The sequence below is a fragment of the Cricetulus griseus genome, chromosome 7 (assembly GCF_003668045.3).
Source record: "Cricetulus griseus strain 17A/GY chromosome 7, alternate assembly CriGri-PICRH-1.0, whole genome shotgun sequence".
Taxonomy (NCBI): domain Eukaryota; kingdom Metazoa; phylum Chordata; class Mammalia; order Rodentia; family Cricetidae; genus Cricetulus; species Cricetulus griseus.
The window spans coordinates 91,294,852-91,302,984 of NC_048600.1; positions in this window are offsets into that span (position 1 = coordinate 91,294,852).

Sequence of the window (8,133 nt, forward strand, 5' to 3'; positions counted from 1 at the left end):
CTAATAGCATAGGAGCCCAAGGAGGGACTGCCATCTGACTAGACTTTTTTTTTTCCAAATAGAAGAAAAAAAAAGAAAAGAAAAAGAAAAATCCTTCTAGAGTCTAAAGGTCACGGCATTCTGTCTCCCCACCCCACAGAGGACAGAATAGCATCTGCCTCACCACTGGACAGATATACACTAAAATAATAGCAGATATAACCAAGAAAAATATGGTACCCCGAGTGTGTAAGGGCTTGATAGAAATATATAAGATCAGCCCCTGGATTTCTTATAAGATGTCAACGGAGATGAACAGCTTGCACGCAAGGAAAAGCAGGCAATAAATCCTTGCATGGAAGTGTGCCCAGTTCCACCAGCAGTCAAAGAGAAGGGAATTAAATAACTCTAAGGTACTATTATGTGTCTATTAAATAAACAAAAATAAAAATGATAAAACTTATTATGTTGTCTGTGTTGCAGGTGGCAATTCAAATTGGATCCTGTGGAATGTTCTGGGGCATACACAATAAGATAAAATAGTTCAAACACTCTGACCTAGAAATTCTACTTGATGAAATATTCCCTCGGGGGAGGAAAAAAGGCATTTGTATGAAGGCATGCATATCTATGCTCTTATAATATTTAAAAAAAGAAACAATCTAGCAACAGGGAATAGCTAAGCAAACGCTGACATGTTGACACACTGCAATACCATGGCAGGCGTGAGGACCCTGCTTTGTAGAAATGCAGATATGAAATTGATATACAGGGACATAGAACACATGACACACACTGATCACACCCATGACTTCTGTGTATGCTGATCAAAGATCTAAGAAGAAACTGGTGAGGTAATTGAGCTTAATGTTCATTAGTTCCCGTATTCTATAAAAATGGTGCCTCCATTCACAATTTGTAAAAGAAGGAGACATCCCTGGGGCAAGCCGACGCCTCACATCTCTCTGGTCACTGGTTCCACGGTTTGGGAAGTCCTTTCTTTGTTCAAATCTCAGTTCTTCCTGCTACCGACATTGTTCAGTCCTCCAGGGAAGCTGCAGGGAAGCTGCCAAGCCACTCTGTATTCCCCCCACCCCCCGTTTAATATAATATCCCTTCAGAGATAAAATGACAATCCCATTTCCCCGTCCCTACTTCACAAGCCTGCCCTGGATTCCTGGACTCAAGCATTCTGTTTCTTGTTAAGAATTTCAAACGGCAGCTCCTCCGAAAGCCGCTACTGGCCACGGCCCAACCTTGAAATGAAAAGCAAATCTGCTTCTAAAGGCTTCCCCTTCTCTCAGGATTGCCCGTCCTTGCAAATGTCCTGACAGGAGCAGGCAGAAAGAGAGAAGCGATCCCCTCAAATTCCATTTTAACACCCATTCTGGATTGGAGGACTATTAAAGGGCGAGCCAACAGCCCTACACCTTGCTGCTTGTGTGTGTCAGCAGTCGCGGCTCCGCTGGGCTCGTGTCCTGGGGCAGAGACGCTGAGGGTGTGAGGCTGAACTGCTCATCCGATAGCTTGATTGACACTTTGCAGACAGGGGTGGAAGAAGCGAGCCAGGGAAGCAGCAAGCTGTACAGCTCAGAAATAATGAAAGGACCCGAATGGAGAGAGAGAGAGAGAGCGTGGAATAAATAAGAGAACTAGGAGCGGAATGGGAGAGCCTTCTGCTGTTTTCTTCCCTGCTCCACTTTGCCAAGGAGCTGAAGCCTGGGGCAAGGAGGCAGGCAGGCAGGGATGAGCCCTACCCTGAAGGCAGATCCTGCCCGCTGCTGGGGTGCCTGGGGTCCAGAATACTTACAGGATGCTGGGTGTGGGAACGCAGAGAACAGGCTTTGTGGGTGCTTTCCATACACATCGCTTACCCTGCGGCTGTCCTACCTCAGGTTGATCGCCCCCCTCCTCAGTTCTGCTCCCTTAGGTCTGGTCATCCACCTATCTCTTTAAATGGCAAATCTGGACAGGTTACTCCCCGTTAAAAAAAAAAAATTCTTCATAGCTGCCCTTTCCTATTAGGATAAAAATCTGAACTCCTTAGCTTGGCATACGAGGTAGCTTTCTCTCTGACCTCGGCTGGCTCCGGCAGCAGCTCTACCACTGACCCTTTCTCCTTGTGCTCTTAGCACCCTAGCAACGCTGAGTAGAGAGTGGAGAGAGGTTCCAGCACTCACCTGATTATTTCAAATGCCCAGGCACCCCGAGGCACTCCCAGGCACCCGCAAGCAGATGCAGTCTTTCCTATATTGTCTCCCTATCCTGCAGAGAACCCACAATAACAATACACATATTGTGCTGTAATTGTTTGCATGTCTGCCTTCCCCCTACGCCTCTTAAAAGGAGGGAGTCTCCTATTGTCATTTTTCGTAGGTAATACATACACATGGAACAACAGTAAAATGTACAAAAGAGAACACTGTGGGAAGAATATCCTTACAACCCATTCCCAGAGCTCAGTTCTCCTAGCAGATGCAACACTGTTGCTATTGTCTTTTGTGTCTTTTCAGAGGTGTTCCGTGAGTATACAAACATGCTTATACCGTGTGTGTGTGTGTGTGTGTGTGTGTGTGTGTGTGTGTGTGTGTGTGTGTGTGTGTGTGTGTGTGTGTGTGTGTGTGTGTGATCCTATATAACACCCTGGTAGTTTCAAATCCTTCATTTCTGAGATCCACATCAGTCTTAAGGAGTTGGCACCTTTTTGTGATGGCTGTGTTGAATACACGGTATGAAGGAGGCGTTTGGCACAGAGACAGCACCCATATATGCCTGTGATGGGTGACAGGGTTCTCTGGTTATAACAGATACCCTGGATTCCCAGGACTCTCTGGCTGTTCTGGGACTGGGTGTTCAGCAATGGAGAATTGCCTTCCTGAGCAGGTCAGAAAATTCTCCAACTTGAGTACAGAAACCCTGGATCTTGCTTCCTGATGTCCATCTGACTTTTTATTTATTAAAAGGCAGTCATCAGAGTCAACTCTACAGCAGTGAAATCTCTAGGCTGATTCCAGGGAAGGGAGATAAATGAAAGTCCTGGGAATTAGGACTGACAGCTCTGTGAAAATATTACATTATCTTTTAGTCTGACAGAGTTGGGATACAACTCCAAAAGGATGCTCTCAAGCCTGGGGTTGTGGCGGACACCTGTAACCCAAGCACTTGAGAAGCCAAGACAGAAGGATAAGGAATTCAAAGCCACTCTCAGCTATACAGCAAGTTAGAAGCTACCCTGGGCTTCACAAGATCCTGTTCCTGAGGCGTGTGGAGTATAAAACACTGTTACTAGCCATGGAGGCACATGTCTGTAGTGGGAGGCTAAGGCAGGAAGATTACCACTTCAAGTCCAGACTGAGATACATAGAAAGACCCAGTCTCTCCAAAAACCAAGGGCTGGGAATATAGCTGAGCAGAATCCCTGACTAGCAGGAAAAAAAATCCTGTTTGAACCCTATGCACTGAAGGTCAAGGGGCATTCTCAAAGGTCACTGGGATAAGGAAATGCACTAAAAATGGGGTGGGGTTTTTTGTTTTTTGGTTTGGGTTTTTGTTTTATGAGACAGGGTTTCTCTGTGTAGCCCTGGCTGTCTTGGAACTCTCTCTGTAGACCACCAAGCTGGCTTCAAACTCAGAGATCTAACTGCCTCTGCCTCCCCAAGTGCTGGGATTAAAGGCGTGCGCCACCAGCGCCTGGCTAAGGCAGGATTTTTATTTAAGAGAAAACTTTAAGATTGCTGAGTCTTTTTTTAAGGCTTGTTTTATCTGTAAGGATGTTTTGCCTATATGTACATGTCACAAGTTCAGCTTGGAAGCCAGAAGAGCATGTTGGATCCCTTAGAACTGGAAACAGATGGTTGTGAGCTGCCATGTGGGCGCTGGGAACTGAACCTAACGCAGCAAGTGATCCTAACCATTAAGCTATCTCTACAGTCCATACGCTGAATCTTCTCGACTTTACCTCCAGGTCTGTCTATCTCAATCCCATAAATAAGTGTGTATCTTTGCACTCTTGTCTGAGGAACTCTAAAATATGCCTGGGTCTTTACACCTCTGTGTCCTAGGGGTTACATTTCTCCCACTAAATACCATTCAGTAAACATCAGAGGAAGGGACAAGCCGGAGGTCTGAGAAGTGTCCCATCACACCTGTGGAGGTGGGGCCTTGTCAGGGGTTGAGACTCTGTCATCTCCCTCTCCCGGCACCTGCTTGCTCTACCTTGTCTTTCCTAGTCTCCACAGCCTGACATCTTCAAAGTGGGGTGCTCCCAGCCTGAGCTTCCCTGGACTGCCCAGGCAATGTGAACCAGTTTGTCTGACTGCTGACTGCCATTTACCAACCCCCACTGTGGTGTCCCTTTGGGGCTGCATTTTATTGCGAGGAATCTTTGGGTTTTGGTACCTAGGGCCTTGTGTTAGACCAACACTGCCACCACTGAACTACGTCCCCCAGCCCCCTTGAACATTTTCTTTGAGACAGAGTCCAGGATAGCTTCAAACTCACTCTGAAGGCCTTGGACTTGTAATCATCCTGCCCTCTGACTCCAGAGTATCTGTGACCACAGGCCCATGCGTTCATGCCTGGCTAGAACCTTCTGTTAGACTCTCCAGTGCACATAGGCAGTAGGCTTGGATTTCTAGGCCCTTCCCTGTACCAAGACATCAAAACAAAAATTGAGATTTGCCAGGATTGACACAGGCTGTTTAAGGAAAGGATGTTTCTATCCTGTGATTTCTCTTCCTTGTTAGCCTGTTAACATCTTGCTATGTCATTAACTGTTCAAAGCTTTAAAGGTGCCCTCGGCATCTAGAATTTTCCATTGTTTACTGGCATGATTGGCTTAAATAACCTGGCTTACCATGGCCAGGCTTCCAGACTTGGTTCTTGTCCAATCACTGAGCTTCAGAGCACAGAAGCCCTCCAGGATGGCCTCCATATACTGGTCTCATGGAATCCCATCCCCTTCCTAGGTGTCAATGGTGGAAAAGGACAATGACAGTTGTCAGCAAAAATGACCACCTCCCTCCTTGAGCAGCCAAAGTGGGAATCTCATCATAATAGCCAACAGGAGAGCCGGCTTCTGTGAGGCAGCCATTCTGGCTGGGGGACCAGTATGCATGGACACTGGAGCACCGTCATGAATTGAAATAAGTGCAGGAAGAATTTTGCTGAGGAGATTGCCTTTAGGAAATCACTGTATTTGTTTAAAAGAAGGCCATGTTGATAAGGTGCAGGTGTAGGCTGTGACCCCCAAGGTTAATTGTCTTTAGCTGAGACAGGGTCCTGCTTCCTGTATATGTTTTGAAGAATGTGGTATATAATAACCCAACATTCCAAATGGTACAGAACACCTGAGAATCGCAGTCTAGTGTTCATGGTCTTCGTTCCTCCCCATACACCCACCCCCGTGCAGTACCTAACTTCTCTAAATAAAGTGTTGAGCAAATGTTTAAAGAAAATCAGGTTTTTCTTGGTTCCTGTAACAAGAAGTGCCTGTAGCTGCCTCTGGGGAGTGTAGCTGGGTGGAATCTTGTTATGTATAGGAAAGGCTTAGAAGGAAATGCTGAGCAGATCACTGCGGTCCTGATGGGACCCAAGAATAGGCTCTGGGCATCATAAGCATCCTGCCTACATCCTCACTCTCAGCCACAGCCTGCCCTTGGCTTAGACGGAATCCAAATCCACAGAAAAGCTAAAGAACAGGTGAAAGGTGAGTAGTGTCTGGAAATTTCAAGAATATAAAGAAAAGGAGGTTGAGGACCCCATGCTGGGCTTCATCTCACTAGCAGGGTTCTCTAGGAACCTTAAAAGGAGCCTGATGGGTTCTCAGTGGCATGGTGAGTTGTAACCAGCTGCTACCAGCTTCCTGCCTCATAGTGGTTGGCAGCCCCTCTCTCCTCTCCCCTCCCTCTCCCCCTCCCCACAGTCTTCCCTCTATGCCCTGCCCCCATTCCCTGCCAGTCTCTCCCTTAGCACATTTGTCCACCTTTATTTGCTTGATGTTTAGGGGAGCAGGAGAAAGAAAGGTTTAGAAAAGACATTGGGACGATTCCAGCTGTGTTTGGAACAGACTCTCAGGGCATCTTGCCCAGAATTATCAAAGGAAAGAAGAAAGTGGAGATTCCTGGAATGGGCAAGGAAAGGTCTACAGGGAGCTGCCTCAGAAAGCCAAAGAGATGGCTCAGTGGGCCAAGGTGCTTGCTGCCATGCCTGAAGACCCAAGTTCAAGCCCATTAGACCCACCAGATGAAGAGAGTCAATTCCTGAAAAAGTTGTTCTCCCCCCCCACTCTCTCTCACATACACAGAGAGGCAAGTATCCCTGTTCCCTGCACCCCATGTACACCAATGAAATTTTTTTTAAAGTTGCTTCTGGACATCTCAGAGGGCTTGTCATCATGATTCCTTCACATGTGCTTTCTACAGGTTTCAGAGTGTTTACTTCCTAGGCATATCAGCCCATCGCCAGCAACAGCCCTGTAAAGTCAACAAGCAGGACCTCGCTCCCTTCCTCCCTTCCTCCCTCCCTCCCTCCCTCCTCCCTCCTCCCTCCCTCCCTCCCTCTCTCCCCTCCCTCCTCCTCCCTCCCTCCCTTTTTTTCCTTCTTCCCTCCATCCCTCCTTTCTTTCTAATTATTTTTATTTATGTGTGTGCATGTGTATGTCTGTGTGTGTATGCTACATGCGTGTGGGTGCCCTCAGAGGCCAGAAGAAGGTAAGAGATTCCCTTGGAGCTGGAGTTACTAAGCCACCCACATGGATGCTGGGAAGTGAAGTCAGGTCCTCTAGAAAAACAGTTAAGTGCTGTAAACTGCTGAGGTACTCCTCCTGCACACCCCTCCCCCAGTCGACCCCACTTTTCTTTTTGGACAGGGTTTTATCATGTTGCCCAGACTGGCCTCAAACTTGAAGTGATTCTCCTGTCTCAGACTCCCAGGGGCTAGGATTATGTGTGTCAACATGCCCACCTAAGAAGGCAGGCATGTATGCATATATGTATATATGTGTGCTGTATGTGCGTGTGTATATATACTGTAGCTTGGAGACAGAGGCAGGTAGGCCTCTACACAGCCTGGTCTATCTATTGAATTCCAGGCCACCCAGGACTACACAGTTGAGACACTGTCTCAAAACAAAACAAAATTAAAAACCCCATTCACAGATGAGGAAACCGATAGCTGCAGTGTGGAGCCAGCACCCAGGGCTTCTCCCCAGTCTCTCTCGGTGTGTCACTGGGTCCTGGTGTCTTCCAAAGCTAGGGCAATGACTGTGGTTCATTCGGTGTTGTACACCACCGTGCTCCATGCTCCCACTCCAGCAAAGTCAGAGAAGAAGACTAACTCCTGGGAAAGAAAGTCTAAGGCAGCCCTGGGGACCCTTGTAGAAACTGTTTGATTTATTCCAGTCCCTCCTGGTATTCCGTGCCACATCTATAAATGTCAGAGCCAGAAATGAAGTTCCCACTGGCAGCTGCTGGTTACACTGAGGTTGCTCACCCAGGGTTTGCCTCTGGGTGATGGATAGGGAGCCAAGGAAACAAAAAGCCCCCAGGAGTGTTGATAAAGGGAGGGGCAGCCTCTTCAGATAAGAAAAGGAAGGCTCTAGAAAAGCAGAAGGGGCTGGGTGCTGGGGTCTTGTCTGTCAGTCAGTGTATAAGGAAAAGACCTAACTGTGTGGAAAATGCTTTCCACTTAGGAGAGAGAGAAAATGCATCTTTAATCAGAGCAAGCCAGTCTTTCAAGAATCTCTATCACAGCCTGAGGGAAGGCAAGACCCTCAGCCAGGCTGTCTTCTCTGAGGAATCCCTGCCATCCTCTAAGGTCTGGGGCTGAGAAAAGGCTAGCAGAGATTTAGAGCCCAGAAGGCCCTGGAGGAAGAACAGAAAGAAATCAAAGGACAGAGGATCCCAGAACGTCTCACAGACTAAAGAGAGTACCCCCATTAACTGAACGTGTAGCTGAGATTAGGGGCAAACTGCTCTAGGCAGAAGCACTTCTGTAGACATGCCTTCTGCATTGGCCCTCCAGCACCTGTGACAGTCTCTGGCAAACCACTGGTTGTGACCGGCTCATGCATTCCCAGCCTAGCACATCCAACAGCCAGAGCTACACAGAGAAACCCTGTCTTGAAAAGAATCCAAGCAGTGGTGGAGAAAATGT